This window comes from Schistocerca cancellata, chromosome 1, assembly GCF_023864275.1.
Source record: "Schistocerca cancellata isolate TAMUIC-IGC-003103 chromosome 1, iqSchCanc2.1, whole genome shotgun sequence".
Taxonomy (NCBI): domain Eukaryota; kingdom Metazoa; phylum Arthropoda; class Insecta; order Orthoptera; family Acrididae; genus Schistocerca; species Schistocerca cancellata.
Window position 1 is genome coordinate 703022535 of NC_064626.1, and position 19356 is coordinate 703041890.

Sequence of the window (19356 nt, forward strand, 5' to 3'; positions counted from 1 at the left end):
GGCTTTTGTACTGCGTCATCTGCTCAGACTCTTCTCAGCGCCCTTCAAAGCCTTTGTGCGCTCTACACCGTCCCACCCCTTTAGTGCAACGGGTCCAGGAAAACTTGTCACTTGCTTACCCTTGATGGAGCCACTGTGATGTTTAGGTCCAATATCATTGTCATTTACACCCGTCATTCAGCTAGTACTAGTACTATACCTTCAACAACGGGGTCTAAAGGCGATTGACCCAAGTCAACAGTCAGAACATTAAAATAATAACAGTATAACAATGGCCCCTATTATTCGTTTTCCACCCACCTCCTGCTGTACCGGGAACAGCCATTCAAGGCAATCCTATGTTTGGACTTCGAACTACAGGACTGCCCATTACATATGTTAAAAGTAGTGTAGCATTGCTCACTTACAGACTCAGACATGTAGGTGAAGATGTTTAACTGGAATCAACGTAAAGATAAACCGTCTTATCTCATTTATTTGAATGGTTTTCCTAATAAAACACAAGCAATATTACGTATTCATGTAATACATGCCCTGGTGGCAACACGTTAAACATTAAGCACTGTTCGGTAGCATTATCACCACGACGACGAGTTGACGGTAGGTCTCAGTGGTGCCTTAAGCCTCTAACGTTTTACCACCAGGGCAGCGAATATCTTAGGATATTCTCGTCTTATGAGCAAAACTAGTCAAATACATCAAATAATGCGGCTCCTATGGCGGTTTGTCTGTAGACTAACTACAATGGTTGTCGCATCCCATACAGGCGATGCTCTTGTTTGCTAGGGAAACACCTTTTTTTCGCACATTCATTTGCCAGTTGTTACGTCCACTGAGCATGTGGTCTGGTAGACATACCGATCACCCTTATCGCTTTCAGTATAAGACTTCAGCGGTTATAGCTATCTTCCGTTATTTTTTTATTTATTGGCTCACGGAATGTGCCCGTGCTGCCATCTCAATATAGGAATGTCACTTACGACGAAACGAACGTGAAGACAACACAACACCCAGTCCCTGAGCGAAGAAAATTTCCGATCCGGCCAGGAATCGAACCTGAGGCGGACTAAGAAAGTTTTGAGCGTGATTGGCTTCATATTGCAATTCTAATGCTGATGACGCGTGCCAGAGCGGAAAGCATGAAATACGGTACTTGAATGTGACTGCCTGCTACAGAAAAAAGCCCTTCAGACGGGTTCCGTGAGGCCCTGGTTAGAGGTTTTGGATTAAACATAGGAGAGTAGTTCACAAACTTGTGATCACACCAATGTGCTTGTCATCCAGTATTGGCGAAAAGTATTTCTTCTACCAGCAGGCGTCTAAAGCCAACGGCCTTGCCGCACTGGCAACACCAGTTCCCGTCAGATCACCAAAGTTAAGCGATGCCGGGCTGGGCTAGCATTTGGATGGGTGACCATCCGGTCTGCCGAGCGCTGTTGGCAAGCGGGGTGCACTCAGCCCTTGTGAGGCACACTGAAGAGCTACTCGTTCGAGAAGTAGCGGCTCCGGTCTCTTAAACTGACACACGGCCGGAAGAGCGGTGTGCTGACCACGTGCCCCTCCATATCCGCATCCAGCGACGCCTTTGGGCTAAGGATGACACGGAGGCCGGTCGGTAACTTTAGGACTTCATGGCTTGTTCGGGCGAAATTATGTATTTTTTAAGAGGTGCCTAAACAGTGGGGTGCTGCTATTGGCAGAAACAAAAGTTCACCACAGTCTGACGTTCTACATGAGAGTCTTTGGAGCAGTTTACTGACGATACCCATTAGTAAGATGAAGATCAAAGGCACCAGTGCAGGCTTGCCTGCAGGTGTGAGGTTCGCCTAATAATATGGCAGCAAATCCTACCAGGTGCTGTAGATTGTTATGAAGTAGGCTGTCGTAATTTACCAGTACAAATGGAAACGGAGTTTCTGGAGGACGATCTTGCGCACCTGAAATGCCTTTTGAAATACTCGTAGATGACACTAAACTGAAAATCATTTGTTTCTTCACATTGTTTGTTATTTCATTTATTAGTATTGTGCTCATTCCACACTAATTTGAAAAGGAGATCAAAATTCATTGTCGATACTTACGTATCATTTTCAACCTCAGTAATCGTCACCACTGATTTGATAGTTATCTTCCCCGCTGTTATCTCCAAGAATGACTGATGTTTATAGCATGTATAAGTGACCAGGTGAATAATCACAGCAAACATAACGATTAAGTCTGCAGACCACGGACGGGGTCTTCCGGCCAATAATGTCTTACGATCGTTCCATTTCATGGTGAGGAAAAACACTGCAACAAGTCAGTATTTCGCCGACTGAATGATCTATTTCAAGCTTCAGCTTATCTCCACATGGCGGCGCACATACCTTGCACAAATTAAAAAGTTTTCATGACGCAGAGACGGAGCTTGGGAACGTAGCAGTCTGGAAGAAACAGTGTGTAGTTGCACCGATCAAACAAAAAGTGGCAAACAATGGCTAGTCTCCTACCTTACTGGACCCCATTACCCACAAAAAGCAGAAACAGCAGGTGTACTCTCTCAATTACCCTGTCTTTGACCCTCCACGCCAAAAACGCAATAAATGGTGCACAATTTCATCCTTATGGAAAGTCTCACAGCCACAAAGTTTAATTCCAGGAATGGAAAAACATCATTTTATGTGCACAATACTCTTGGACTCATTTTGCCCAATGGTAAAGACAGTGCTCTAGCTTTGGAAAAGAGTGGAATATATGAAATTATTTGTAATAGTGGCAAATTCTATGTAGGTCAGTCTGGTAGGGCAATATTATCTAACCGCTTGAAGGAACACCACACAAGTTCGAGACTTAAAAACCTTTTTCCAGACCAGGTGCTTAAAGAAGGCCAAAGTTAGACGGTGAAACAAGTAGTGTTACATCATAACCATAAAGGGAGATGAACTATCTTGAAATAATGAAAATTAATAACTTGTCCATCAATCCAAGATTAGTACTGAATGACCAGACACAGTTGGATTGGGTTGTTTGGGGGAAGAGACCAAACAGCGAGGTCATCGGTCTCGGGAAGGACGGGGAAGGAAGTCGGCCGTGCCCTATCAAAGGAACCATCCTGGCATTTGCCTGGAGCGATTTAGGCAAATAACGGAAAACCTAAATCGGGATGGCCGGACGCGGGATTGAACCGTTGTCCTCCCGAGTGCGAGTCCAGTGTGCTAACCACTGTGCCACCTCGCTCGGTCCAGACAGTTCCCTCACTCCCCACTTCTAAGCACAAATATTACTCATAATTCCATCCAGGCCTTTTTTCAAATTACTCCTCTTTCTCGGATGCCCCATTTTCCTTTATTTCAGTTACTGTAATTTCTCCCGTTGTGTTAATCTTTTTTTTTTTCACTGTATAACGACATCCGCTTTACTAACCTGCTTAATATCACTATAATTCGTTATCTGTTTGTACTTAAGGACCTATTGTAGACAAGACTATTTTGTTCAGCCACACTGAAATAATCGCTTTTGTTTTATTCTTAATTCTAATATTAAGGTTTTCAACTCTGGACTGCTTACTTATCTTTGTACTTGATGATGACGTAACAGCCAAAAATGGGTTCGGTGTAGCATTGTAGAATCTTAAACCAGTGCTGCATGTGTTTCATTCACAATGTGCAGTCCGTGCAAAAAATTATGATTGTTGTTAAAGGATTCGTTGGCAATGCGATATCAAAGTAAATACAGCATCCCCTTTTCAGGTGGTAGCGTTGAACTGTGAAAAACGTTAACGGTTCAGTGATAAAGCCTCGTGTGAGGAATTGTACACCCAGAGCGATTATTTGTTGCAACTAAAGGGCCCCGCGAAAGGAGAAATGAAACTCCAGTACGAGTGCGCTCAACACGAGTGGCGGGAGTGATTCACTGGGGCGAGGAAGCAATGCCACTAATAGCGGCGCTTTCGCCGTTTCTCCGGTGAGCTGCTTTGAAATTCAATTTGGAGGCACAATAAAAGTGCAGCGGGCTGTCCCTCGATTAGCATAAGAGGCCAGCCAGCCAGATATGTGGCGGCGGTGCGTGACGGGCGGGCTCTGCGTGCCGCGCCACGCCCGCCTGCGTCAGCGAGAGCCGCGTGGCGCGCGGCGGTTCCGCAGGGCTCTGTGCTCGCTCCCTTGCTGTACATTCTCTACGCAGCGGGCTCACCATCGCGTCCACTTTCGCTGCACGCCGACGATACGGCGCAATTCTCGCGCAGCATTTGCGCCCATCCTATGCAGCGCAAAGGCCAGTTCGCCTATGACAACTCGATGTCGTGTGAGGGTAAATGTTGGCTTTCAATGCAGCGAAATCAGGCACTTGTCGTAGAGAGGCGCCCAGTCTCCGTGGACTTAAGTAGATATCTTGTAATCTCCCCACGGAAAATTACCCTCTACCACGCAATAATTAATAATGGTCAATCAGATCATCCACATTTATTTACGTATGAAAAGTGTCTGAGCAGATTTTCTAGTAATATATGCGCCGACAGCTCGTCGTCGCCAAGGTATTTTTCGAGTACGTTTATTCTTTGGAACAACAGAGGTACACAGGTGTATGCTCCATGGTCATTATAGTGATAGAAAGAGAGATAGAAAGAGAGAGAAAGGAACAGCTTCGGAAAGTATCGGTTGGAAGATTTTCGTATTGCAAAAGGAGATTTATTTACTCTTCTTCGCGATAAAGCGAGGCAGGAAAGTTTGTGCCGCTAGCGGGGTAGACAAAGAGAAAGAAGGACTTGTAAAAGTAAATTTCATGAGACTAAAAATCCACGGAAACGGAACATGTACGGAAATGGATTCAATATACAATTTTCCTCAGAAATAAGGTTTGTGACCATTTCATTTTAGAGTGAATGACGAATGCGTTCTCTGTCTGAATTGTTGATGATTGTCTGGGGCCTGTAATTAATTGGGAAGTTTCAGCTGTGACGAAGAGAGCCTGCAATCTCTGAGTTTTATTGAAATCGTCCAAAAAGGCTTCGTCCACATCTGAAATTTTAGATCTGTCGTAAACTGAACGAAGTGTTCAAAACGATCGATTTTTTCCCAACTGAATGCAGCGCTTAATAATAATAACGTATGTGAAGATCTTTTCTAGCAAGCCAGCCGCTGAATATTAAGAAGAAGGGCTCCACCAGAGATTTTAATAGGCTGATTTCATGTAACTTAAGACTTTCAGCAAAATCGATTTAAGTAGTAAGGGCATTCATTAGAATCTCTAGGCAAAGCTGCGCAATCGGGGAACAAGGCCAAGTACTTCTGGGTTTTTAAACTACGCCTTATGCAGGACACAAAGAATTCCGTTTTCCATTTATCTATGCATGTTTCCCACACCTTCTGTAGCCAAGTGTCCACTTCCGTGGGTCTCCAATTTTAGAAACTGGTAGCACACATTCCACTTTTATAGATTATCTCATAGTACAAAACCACAACCATAAACAACACTGCAATTTCTCTCGAGACCCTCTGTGAAAGCGATAGCCTCTATCAAAAACTTAGAATGGAGCAGAATTACCACGTACAAAAAGCAGTGATAGAAGGAGAAAAGGTTTTGAAGGAATTTCCAACAGTCTTCAGCATAACACATTTTGCAACACTTAATGAATTACGCAAAAACACTTCCCTGTGTCTGGTTGTCAGTCTCCTCTCCTCCTTTTTTCTATCTCAGTACAAACAGAGAAACAAAATTACACATCACGGAAGTCCCCCCCCCCTCCCGCCTCCTTTCCCAGCAGACGTCTCCCATCAGACACACGACAAGAAGTTTTCACTAAGCATTTAAAATTAGAGCCACACTAAACAAAACGAAAACGATGAACAAGTGAGTGGCAGAAATACCATAGTGCGTTTTTTTGGAAATTTTGTGGTAAGTTCCTATGGGACCAAACTGCTCAGGTCACCCGTCCCTAGGCTTACACACTGCTTAATCTAACTTAAACTATCTTACGCTAAGGACAACACACACACCCATGGCCGAGGGATGCCTAGAACCTCCGACGGGGGGAGACGCGCGAACCGTGGCAAAACGCTCCAGACCGCGCGTCTACCCCGTGCGGCTCACCATAGCGAGTCTCTATAAGTGTGGGGACATACATTATTTTTCTCAAATCCCGTTTTTGTGAAAAAGTCGTGCTCTATCAGGTGCGAATGAGCCATAAAAAGGTGTGAAAAATTATTATATAATCGTAATAGAAAAAGAAAAGACGCCACAGATACACAAGAGGACGAAAAAACTAAGTACAGTGACATACGCAAACACTACTAAAAAAAGATTTTTTAGAAGTAAGCACATTTATTTACGACTATTCTGCGGATGACACACTGTCAGAACGATAAAAGGCATAAAGAGAGGTCGATCTGTAGCAATTCCTTTTCACAAGTATATAGTTTCAGGTGAGTAACTGAAACAAATTTCAGAAAACGCACGTGCTTTTTTTTTTTGCTTGAAATAGAAACACAATAACGAAAATTGTATGATATTTTACAGAAATAAATCAAGAATCACGGAAGATGACATATAGCTATCAAAAAATTCGGGCAAATATATAAAAAAATTACACTGTATTTTGTACAAGGCAGAATTTAGAAATCCAAATTTAATTAGCAAACACGTCATCGGAGCTTCCAACCCCAGCAGGATGATTAGCGTCACTCTCGAAAAGCGTCCAACGTGGCGTCACCAAGTCTAAGAAATCACACATTGACTTTTATGAAAGAAAGGAAGTCACAGAAACGCCACATCTGGAACCTGGGTAACCAGGTGTAGTGTCACAACACCACCAGGTGGCCAAACCGCCTGGCAAAATAACATGTTCTTCTAACACACTACTGTAACTTTTTTCGTATTTTTCAGATCGACACCAGTAAGGGCAGCCAAGAAGCAAAGAAAGCAGCAACGGACACCGATCATTTGTCGTAAGAGCGCGCAGGTCTAAGCCTCTGCCAGGATTGGGAGGAAAGCAATTCCCGTCAGGGAGGTCGAGGAGGTACCATGTGGCTCGGGGGCCTAGTGATACTCTCTGCACGCACTACCCACCAGGCGCACGCGCCGTTTCAACAGCCATCGCACTGACAGATTAACACAAGCACCTGACTTAGGAATACCTTGTAGTGAGCAATGCGACGAACAAAGTATCGTATTTAATCTACATCTACATTCCGCAAGCCACCCTGTGGTTTGTAGCGGAGGATACATTTAGAACCAAAATCATTCCCTCCGTCTCATGTCCCATTCACGAATGATGGGTCAGAAGGGGGTTCGAAAAACACGCATGAGATCAGCGGGAGGAACCACCCGTGAGATCCAAAGTGTTACCAGCATTCCAGCTAACACAATCAATCTGCGTTTTGACTTGAAACTAATGGGGTATGATGGTCGAGCAGCTCTTAATAAGCCACACATTTGTATCGTCAGTGCTAAGCGACGCTTGAGATGGCGTATTGCGCAACGCCACTGGACGGCGGATGACTGATTTTGGAATGATGAATCTCGCTATATCTTCTGGCAATTCGATGGAAGCGTTTGGTTTGACGAATGTCTGGAGAACTTTAACTGCCATCAAGTATAGTGCCAACAGTGATGTACGGAAGCGGTGGTGCCACGGTATGCGGGTGTTCCTCGTGGTTAGGACTTCGTTCCCTTATTTCGCTTAAGGAAACGCTGGATGTGGAAAAATATTTTACAGCATTGTGTACTGCTTACACCATATGAAGAGTTCGAAGAGGATGATTGTATCAGAATGACAATGCACCCTGTCACAGAGCATCATACGTGGGACAATGGCTTGTGGACAACAACATTCCTGAAATGGACTGGCCTGCCCGAAGTCCCTGTCTGACTTCAGTGGAAAACCTTTCGGATGAATTGGGCAGTCGACTTCACTCCGGTCCTCAGCGTCCAACGTCACTATCTTCTCTGGTTTCGGCTTTTGAGGAAAACCGGGTTGCCATTCCTACACAGATATTCAGACACCTCATTGGAAGTGTCTCCAACAACGTTCAAGCCCTTATAAAGGCGAAGGGTGAACGTACGCCATATTAATGGCCACTAACAGATGTCCGTATAGTTTTGATCAGATAGTGAACGTCGTTGATTTACTGCTAGATGATAAATTGAAGCAGACTTAACAATCAATAAACGTCAATGTAGACCTTCAGAATGGAGCTGTAGGTGAAACGCGTCAGACTGACATGTTGCTCTTGTTGTTGTGGTCTTCAGTCCAGAGACTGGTTTGATGCAGCTCTCCATGCTACTCTATCTTGTGCAAGCTTCTTCATTCTCGAATAAATACTCCAACCTGCAGCCTTCTGAATCTGCTTTGTGTATTGGTCTCCGATTTTTACGCTCTACGCTTCCCTCCAGTACTAAATTGGTGATCCCTTGATACCTCAGAACGTGTCCTACCAACCGATCCCTTCTTCTACTCAAGTTGTGCCACAAATTCTTCTTCTCCCTAATTCTATTCAGTACCTTCTCATTAGTTACGTGCTCTACCCATCTAATCTTCACCATGTGTATCACCACATTACAAAAGGTTCTATTCTCTTCTTGTCTAAGCTGTTTATCGTCCATGTTTCACTTCCATACATTGGTACTCTCCATACAAATACTTTCAGAAAGTACTTCCTGACACTTAAATCTATATTCGACGTTAGCAAATTTCTTTTCTTCAGAAATTCATTTCTTGCCATTGCCAGTCTACATCCTCCCTACTTCATCCATCATCGGTTATTTTGCTTTACAGATAGCAAAACTCATCTACTGTTTTAAATGTCTCATTTCCTAATCTAATTCCCTCAGCATCAACTGAATTAATTCGACCACATTCCATTATCCTCGTTTTGCTTTTGTTGGTGTTCATCTTATATCCTCCTTTCAAGACACTGTCCATTCCGCTCAACAGCTCTCCCAGGTCCTTTGCTGTCTCTGAAATTTGCCGGCGACATTGTAATTCTGTCAAAGTCTTTACTTCTTCTCCATGGATGTTGATTTCTACTCCAAATTGTTCTTTTGTTTCCATTACTGCTTGCTCAATAGAAAGAATAACATCGGGGATAGGTTACAATCCTGTACCACTCCTTTCTCAATCATTGCTTCCCTTTCGTCTCCCTCGACTCTTATAACTACCATTTGGTTTCTGTACAAATTGTAAATATCGTTTCGCTCTCTGTATTTTACCCTTGAGACCTTCAGAATTTGAAAGAGAGTATTCCAGTCAACATTGTCAAAAGCTATCTCTAAGTTTACAAATGCTAGACACGTAGGTTCACCTTTCCTTAATCTATCTTCTAAGATAAGTCGTAGGGTCAGTATTGCCTCGCGTGTTCCAACATTTCTACGGAATCCAAAGTGTTCTTCCCCGAGGTCGGCTTCTACCAGTTTTTCAATTCGTCTGTAAACAATTCGTGTTTGTATTTTGCAACAGGGACTTATGAAACTGATAGTTAGGTAATTTACACACCTGTCAACACTTGCTTTCTTTCGGATTGGAATCTGAAAGTATTTCGCCTGTCTCATTGCTCACTAAAGGGAAGAGTTTTGTCATGCAGACTCACTTAATACAGTAAAATACAATATCGTTTCTGCAGAAGACGTTTCACTAATAATACTGCCAATCTACAAGGGAATCTTTGGTACAAGAAAAGCTGTCTTAAGCAGGGGCAACGCGCTGTAGTTTAGCATGTCGGTACTTAAAGGTAGCAAATGATAAAATACGTGGAGATGCCAAGGGCAGGATGTTCCGCCATAGGGAGCTCTTACTCACCCCTGTGCAAGCAGGGCATCAGATGGCTCGCTACTACACGCCATTAAGGGCAACGCGCACGCCGCCCGCTGCCTCTAGGCAACAGATGGGCGCGTGAGCTCATCTGGTGCGCGAGTTACGCGGCCTGTCCGCAGGCGGGAAAGCCGCGTAGCGCTGTCTGCACCTGGCGCTGCCTTGGGTTGGGGATTCAGAAACGGGTCTTCAGGAGGAAAGCGTGGTACGGGTGAGGGCACTTAAAAATACGATTCGCTTCGAAAAGCGAGCTTTCAGCGTACCGGAATTTAAATACCAGCAGTCTCGTAAACACCCTGCTTTATTTCGCGTATTCTGCAGAAATTTACTGCTAAGCATGTTTTTTGAAACAAATTACCTCTGCTGTCCGAAGTTCTACAGAAAGTTCCCTGTATAAGAGAAAATCCCCCCTAATGGGAGATTGTGCTTTAACTTCGGCACAGCTGTATTTCGTAGTTTATTTTAATGCTCATTAAATATTTGGACAAATGATCAGGAACATAAAACTGCTTACACGAAATCAGCAACTCGTACCTGCTCAGCATTCGAACTTCACATCATGGCCAAAACTGCCCTTGCTGACTGTACCCGAAACCCGAAACTTGCAACAGATTCGTGATTTTCTCTTGGTCACTTCCCGCAGCAAATCCTTTCCCTGTTTCCATATTGTAGGAGAATAGAAATATTAAGCGGATGAGTAGTACTACATCTTATTACAAAGTTTACAGGCACTAGTATCTTAATCATAGTAGTGTATACGTCCGAACCGTCTCACAAGCTGTAAACGAAGTGACCCTCAGTTATTCCCTGGAGAAATCGCCTTAAAATAGAATATTTTATTATCAAATTGAACTGTCATATATTAAATACATTTTGTTTCACCTCTGTCATATATGTTTTCAATGAATATTTGCATGAATGTGCATAAAATTCGAGATAAAAGCAAAATCTATCGTGGAACCTTTTCAATAATGGAACTTGAAAGTGATCTGGATCTAAAAATTTTACTTGCAGTTGAATTTGACGAAGATGCTATTTATTTAATAAGAACACACCGATGTTCTCAGTTATTCATAAATCCATTCATTCATTATTTCCACACTCTTGGAATACGGATAACAATATTATCGAAAATTGGCTGGCCTCTTTTATTTAGGGACAGCGGAGTTTCAATAATGACCGTTCTTACCGTGAACGACTCTATTTTCTTCAACGCGGTCTGTAGATTCGGCAGACTAATCGGTTTCGGCATTCTCCACAAATGCTGAAGGGCAACGCCCTTCAGAATAAGTTTCATCATGATAATCACTTAGCTCACTTACAAGACTGAGTTCTTCTAGCTAGAAGATTTCTAATAACATTTAAACTTTATACAAAACATAATTAAAAGTTGCAATCTGCCCGTTCCACAATATTGGCACAACACAATTTTATTCACTATTTGTCTTCTTTGCTTTTTCATAGTTCTTGGTATGGAGCCGAAACCGACACTATTTTGCGGGATGTAAGAGTCTGTTTGTACAAGGTTGTAAACCCTTCATGCATGTGCTGTCCTCCAAAATGCAGACGACTGCTGAGTGCAAATGTATGTACGCGATATTATACCTGAAGAAAAAGTTCCGGAATTCGGGTAGGAGGATTATTGGGCCCTTCCTTGACCTTTCTTGAATTCCAAAGTTCGTGTCCACTCCCATACAAAACAGGTTCCCGACCTTGATCTCACGTTCAGTTATCTGCTTCCTGTTCGGACGACAGTTATGGGAAATACAGAAGTTTCAGTTAGCTGATTAAGAGCATAATCGTAGTTATCACCACCACTACCGCCAACACTGCTGTTGCGACAATGTCTCTCTTTCCATCTCTAATTACCTTAATACCGAGAGGATGCTAAACTCCAATGTTCCTTCTTACCACCTGGCCCGCTTTGGAGCCCACATTACAAATGCTCCCAGTTTCTTAATTCAAGTCTTTTATCTGCACTAAGTGCTGATCAAAATCTTCTTCAATTTTACATAAGAGTATACTTCCAGTTTGTTCATTTTTCGAACTTTCATCGACTGATACACTGTAAACTTCGATTAGACGATAAATCAGTCAAATCTAAAGGCCATAAATTCAACTAAGTACCTAGGAATTACAATTAGGAACAACTTAAATTGGAAGTAACGCGTAGGAAGCGTTGTAGGGAAGGCTAACCAAAGACTGCGTTTCATTGGAAGGACACTTAGAAAATGTAACAGATCTACTAAAAAGACTGCCTACACTACGCTTGTCCGTCCTCTTTTAGAGTACTGATGCGCGGCGTGGGATCTTTACCAGACAGGATTGACGTAGTACATCGAAAAAGTTCAAAGAAGGGCAGCACGTTTTGTATTACCGCGAGCCGGCATGTGTGGCCGAGCGGTTCTAGGCACTTCAGTTTGGAACAGCGCGACCGCTACGGTCGCAGGTTCGAATCCTGCCTCGGGCATGGATGTGTGTGATGTCCTTAGGTTAGTTAGGTGAGAGAGTGCCACTGAAATGACACAGGATTTGAGGTGGACATAATTAAAACAAAGGTGTTTATCGTTGCGGCAGAATCTTCTCACGAAATTTCAATCATCGACTTTATCCTCCGAATGGGAAAATGTTTTGTTGACATAGGGAGAAACGATCGCCAAGATAAAATAAGGGAAATCTGATGCCGCACGGAAAGATTTAGGTGTTCGTTTTTTCCGCGCGCTAAATGAGATTGGAATAATAGAGAATTATGAAAATGGTTCCATGAACCCTCTGCCAGGCACTTAAATGTTATTTGCAGAATGTACAGTAGATGTACATACTGAGCAGCTGCAATATCGAAACAAAGTTTAAATATCATCCATAATTTATTGTCCTCTTTGTTGAAGTATATGATATTACTTACTGGGCTAATATCCATGTTTTTGAGCCGTTATTATGTCTTCACATTTGAGTCACGGTTCCAGCACGACAGATGTGCTCTTACGATGCAGCAGTTCCTAATAGTTACGTCTGTGCCCAGAAGGTGCCAGCATCTTGTGGACTACGAAATTATAAAGTTAAAACAGTACATTGTAGAAACAAAGCTTTATATTCTGTAAATAATAGGTCTTCTATTAATTACTACTAATTTAATACGTTAGGTTATTAGTGTGAATGAGAGTATGAATACAAAATAATATAATAAATGAATACCGTTATGTCCATTAACAGTGTACACGTTAGCATTAGAACTGTGGTTGTACAGAGAGAGTGAATCATGCTTGTAGGCCAAATTTGTCAAGTGCAACTAACCATTTTATGGATATAGGAAAACAAGAAACATTTTACGATAATTCAGTTATTTAAAGAGAGAGTTAATTTTCAAATTTGGTTCAAATTGCTCAAATGGCTCTGAGGAATATGGGACTTAACATCTGAGGTCATCAGTCCCCTAGAACTTTGAGCTACTTAAACCTAACTAACCTAAAAACATCACACAGCCCGGGTTCCCGGGTTCGATTCCCGGCGGGGTCAGGGATTTTCTCCGCCTCGTGATGACTGGGTGTTGTGTGATGTCCTTAGGATTGTTAGGTTTAAGTAGTTCTAAGTTCTAGGGGACTGATGACCATAGATGTTAAGTCCCATAGTGCTCAGAGCCATTTGATCCATTTGACATCACACACATCCATGCTCGAGGCAGGATTCGAAACTGCGACCGAAGCAGTCGAGAGGTTCCGGACTGAAGCGCCTAGAACCGCTCGGCATCCGCAGCCGGCTTTCAGATTTGTGGACTTCTATATGTTGGGGTTGGGTTGGGTTGGGTTGTTTAGGGGAGGAGACCAGACAGCGAGGTCATCGGTCTCATCGGATTAGGGAAGGACGGGGAAGGAAGTCAACCGTACCCTTTCAGAGGAACCATCCTGGCATTTGCCTTGAGCGATTTAGGGTAATCACGGAAAACCTAAATCAGGATGGCCGGACGCGGGATTGAACCGTCGTCCTCTCGAATGCGAGTCCAGTGTGCTAGCCACTGCGCTTCTATATACACTCCTGGAAATTGAAATAAGAACACCGTGAATTCATTGTCCCAGGAAGGGGAAACTTTATTGACACATTCCTGGGGTCAGATACATCACATGATCACACTGACAGAACCACAGGCACATAGACACAGGCAACAGAGCATGCACAACGTCGGCACTAGTACAGTGTATATCCACCTTTCGCAGCAATGCAGGCTGCTATTCTCCCATGGAGACGATCGTAGAGATGCTGGATGTAGTCCTGTGGAACGGCTTGCCATGCCATATCCACCTGGCGCCTCAGTTGGACCAGCGTTCGTGCTGGACGTGCAGACCGCGTGAGACGGCGCTTCATCCAGTCCCAAACATGCTCAATGGGGGACAGATCCGGAGATCTTGCTGGCCAGGGTAGTTGACTTACACCTTCTAGAGCACGTTGGGTGGCACGGGATACATGTGGACGTGCATTGTCCTGTTGGAACAGCAAGTTCCCTTGCCGGTCTAGGAATGGTAGAACGATGGGTTCGATGACGGTTTGGATGTACCGTGCACTATTCAGTGTCCCCTCGACGATCACCAGTGGTGTACGGCCAGTGTAGGAGATCGCTCCCCACACCATGATGCCGGGTGTTGGCCCTGTGTGCCTCGGTCGTATGCAGTCCTGATTGTGGCGCTCACCTGCACGGCGCCAAACACGCATACGGCCATTATTGGCACCAAGGCAGAAGCGACTCTCATCGCTGAAGACGACACGTCTCCATTCGTCCCTCCATTCACGCCTGTCGCGACACCACTGGAGGCGGGCTGCACGATGTTGGGGCGTGAGCGGAAGACGGCCTAACGGTGTGCGGGACCGTAGCCCAGCTTCATGGAGACGGTTGCGAATGGTCCTCGCCGATACCCCAGGAGCAACAGTGTCCCTAATTTGCTGGGAAGTGGCGGTGCGGTCCCCTACGGCACTGCGTAGGATCCTACGGTCTTGGCGTGCATCCGTGCGTCGCTGCGGTCCGATCCCAGGTCGACGGGCACGTGCACCTTCCGCCGACCACTGGCGACAACATCGATGGACTGTGGAGACCTCACGCCCCACGTGTTGAGCAATTCGGCGGTACGTCCACCCGGCCTCCCGCATGCCCACTATACGCCCTCGCTCAAAGTCCGTCAACTGCACATACGGTTCACGTCCACGCTGTCGCGGCATGCTACCAGTGTTAAAGACTGCGATGGAGCTCCGTATGCCACGGCAAACTGGCTGACACTGACGGCGGCGGTGCACAAATGCTGCGCAGCTAGCGCCATTCGACGGCCAACACCGCGGTTCCCGGTGTGTCCGCTGTGCCGTGCGTGTGATCATTGCTTGTACAGCCCTCTCGCAGTGTCCGGAGCAAGTATGGTGGGTCTGACACACCGGTGTCAATGTGTTCTTTTTTCCATTTCCAGGAGTGTATTTTCATTTATAAATCACGGGATTGGACGGTTTAATACTAATATCGCATTGGCTATGTTGTGTATCAGCCAGTCAGAGGACAATAGGGTCGCGCGTGTTTGATGGGCTAAAGAACTCTTTGAGAGTTCTAGGTAGTTCGCAACCCAGCTATCATCATGCTCGAATGCGTACATTAGGAGCTCTGAACATATGTAATAATTTTACAGAATAATGAGAATAACTTGACCGTGGGGTGCCGCAAGGTGAACGCAAACATGTGAGAAAGACGAACAGGCGAAATTCCAGATTATGTGTATAAACTGTGACTTTTGAACCAACCAAAGTCCGTGTGGAGTATTTTGCAGTTCGGTACAGAGAACTGTACGTTCAAAGGGATCGAGATATGTTGTATTTGAGTGAGAATTCTGTCACAGGTAATCCGTTTTGTAAGCCTTTTGGTAGCTGATTTGGTTAAATACCTCAAGCTGGCTATTATCGGTTACTGTGATTACGTGCGTGTGCCGAAATTATAATTCAAGATTAGCACAGACTTGATGTTTTTGTATCAAACAAGCCATAATATATTGTAGTTTTCACTCGTAATCTATATGTCCTTTAATAGCTCAGCTAGTCTCATACTAAAAAAAAATTGTTGCTCTCGCTGGACTCGTGTAATGCTATTGTTTCTACAACAGTTTTTCCAGTGGAGAAAAATTATTCGTTTTTCACAGGCCAGGAGTGAGTTTAAGAAGCAGAAGATCACCGGAAGGTGAGAAGACTTTTTTTATGAGGAACTTAATAACCGCCATGTTGCTTTCCTATTACAGCTGTTTTGACCTCTATGATTCTAACTCCTCCAGGGACACGTTAGCCCTCACCCAGGGCTTGGGAGGGGAAGTGGGTAGCTTCGCTCAGGGGAGTGCGTCCACAGAAGTTAATTCTGGGGGAACGCGTAAAGAAGATTACATGCTGAATAAGTAATGTGCTTGTGAGAACAGTCAGGAAGAACAACTAGAGATAACTTATTTAGCTCTGGCCGTGACTGTATCTGAACTTTATTCCCTATTTCAGTCTAGGGAAAGAAGACACTTTTGGGTTAACATTTCATGCGAGATGCTCTCCCTAAAACCCACAGTACCATATAGGCAACGAAGAATCTTCACGACAGACATGAGGCTCGTGATGTAGCTGGCGATATTCTGTTTTTCCATGGTCAGTTACAGATATTAATGCAAGTATGGTTTTCAACAGGCATCAACGACGACGGCAACACCAATGAGAATAACTTGACCGTGGGATGCTGGTAATGGGCGTTCCCCAGAGCGCTGCTAGTGAATTAATGAGATTCGTACTTCATTTCAGAGATACTCTGATTAGTTAGATCCAGGTCCATTATGGATAATAAAAGATGACCCACTTCATCAGCCTAAATGACCGATTTAGAAACAATGTAGGAACGCGCTTTGTGTAAAAAATCGGAGATGATATCAAGACGCTGCAAATGGATTACTTGCTTCTTATGTGATAAGTTTCTACCACATCCAGCTGTGTAATTTCTTTGAGGTTGCATCTTGGACAGAATTAAATGTTCCTGTGGAAACCAGATCTAACAGAAATATATTGTTTTTAATTTTTAAATTTGTGTTTCTTGACGAAGCAGCATTACGTAGTAGTGGTGTATTGGTGTGTAGCGTCTACGTTTACATCCGTCTTAATGAAACACAGATTTAGGCAACACAATGTCCTTGATATTTTTCGAACAGTGACTTTGTGATTGCTATTTTTTCCGCTTCTTGGTTATTATCGCTTCAAAGATACAAAATTACTTAACTGAGAGACGTTTATAACAATCAGAAAATGAAAAAAACTATGAAAATAATCTTAGTTGGTCACTGTAATACTAGAACGCCGATTGTTTCCATTCGAATCCTAGACACCGGTAATGGGAACGAACGTAGTACAACCATTCTGTTGGGTATGATCGGAAATGTAACAATTTGAATGCAGTATGTAAGAAACTTTAATATGTATGTACAGTAAGAAGATGCTACTGACTTTTATCGAAACACAAGAGCGCGATACTTAAACTCTTAAAATAACGTGGCTTGTGTAAGGGAAATACTATTGATGAAAGGGAAAACTAAAGGAGTACCCGATTCGTTACATAAAACGTAGAATAGGGAGGAGAGATAAAATACATTGAGATAATATTTACAACTTTTTTAGAAATGAGAGAACATTTATGACCGTCGAAGGACATGAAAGAGAAGTAGTGGTTGAGAAAGGAGTGAGACAGGTTTGCAGCCCATCCCCAAAGTTTTCTTTTGTGGGGAGACGCTGGAGGACGCTACCCCGAAACTTTCCCGTCCGCAAAGTAACTTCTTTACGACGTTGGGGAACTTAAAACTTTGCTAACGGTTTATTTCACAGACGTAAATCACGGATATAAATCGGATTCATTTCTTTTTTTCATGTTCGTATTCGCAATATGAACGATGGAAATGCAGTCCGTTGTAGGGAAAGCTATATATTTAGCTGTTTCCAACATTTAGAAACAGTAGGATACCGTTATCGACAACTGATTCTCTGGTAGCCAGTCAGTGAGTTTACTTTCTTGTTCGGTGAGCCAGCCGACACACGGGACACAGCGTACTTGACTACCCACTAACTGTTCCTGTCTTGTTGGTCGTATGCGTGATTCGACGGTGATGGTGATGATGTTTGGATTGTGGGGCACAGCAAAATAAACCATTGTACTTGTTCTCCTGCGTCTAAAAAGCCAAACTTTGCTAATAATTCTTGTGCGAGTGAAAAGTCGGGAATTTTGACGGTGTCGGTGGTTGATAAAAGCGAAAATGGAAACCTGAATACTGAACCAACGAGTGAAAATACAGTGAACGAACGTGTGTAGGACTGCAAGTCAAATGAGTTGGTCTTTGAATCAAGAAATCACATTTTGTGACTGGTTAATCGCTTCAAGCAAAAAATATGGTTGCAAAATTTGCAAAGAAATAGGAAATTTGGGTGTAGAAAAAAATAAACGAGGCATGAACATTGCACAACCCTGAGCTGTCGTATCTGTATCATCTTCCGGTAACGGTTTCTTTGCGGAAAAACATATTTAAACATTACGAGAGTTTCGTTCAACAAGCTACTGCCCAAATCCTACTTTGTCCTAACGAGAATCTTTGGAAAACGCTTTCACTAGAGCGTTTCAAAATTAGCAAGAAGTGGCGGCGAATACATTTCACATTGCGTTTAAAGTCATGAAAAGGAATCAATCTACTAATGATTTTAAGACCGAAATTGACTTGCAAGAACTTAACCAAGTTGACATGGGCCTCATTTTACATTCTGAAAATGGGCGTACTAACATTATTTATTAATCCCACTGTAGAAAAAATGAAAGACACAGTCATTAAAACAATCATTGATACATGATACAAGGTCAAAAATATCTTTAATTATTGATGAGCACAACAATTAGCCAATTATCATCTCTAATAATTTATTTACGAACCAAACTCCCCTGTCATGAGAGAGCCCACAAATATTTTCAGTTGTGTACCTAAACAAAGTAACGCTACTGCTGACTGTATTTGTCACACATAGTTAAACGGAGTTTTTGAAAGAAAATCTTATTCCAGTACAATAGATGGTGCAGCAATGATGAAGGGAAGAAAACAAAAGAGTTATTACATTAATGAAACAACATTTCCCATAGAACTTCGTTTGGCGCTGTGGAAATTATAGACCGGAATTATCAGTCGGTGATGTAATAAAAAGAGACATCCCATTTCATGTGAATCACTTCAAGTCTTTCTTAGACAATCTAAGTTCAGTGTACCACCAGTCAACGAAAGACGCTCGAGAGTTAAAGCAGCATGTAGAGCTACTTTAATTTGAAACTTTGAAAATAGATAGAATATTGGACACCAGATGGGCAGCATTGAGCTTCGGCAGTGAGTCAGCAGTGTGGGAAAACTTTAAAGCTTTGGTTACTCACTTCACAGCTACAGACGATGATAAATGACTTAGCTCTAATGTGAGATACACTTCAAGAACTATAACTAACAAGAAGTCTTCAACTACAGTCACGAGACCTCACACCGTAATCTGTCCAATGGAAGATCAGAAATCATCTG

At 43.3% G+C, this 19356-nt stretch overlaps 1 pseudogene; it reads left to right on the plus strand.

Moving 5' to 3' along the window:
* The first annotated feature begins 1324 nt into the window (after positions 1-1324).
* On the plus strand, positions 1325-1442 carry LOC126099272 (5S ribosomal RNA; annotated as a pseudogene).
* The last annotated feature ends 17914 nt before the right edge of the window (positions 1443-19356 follow it).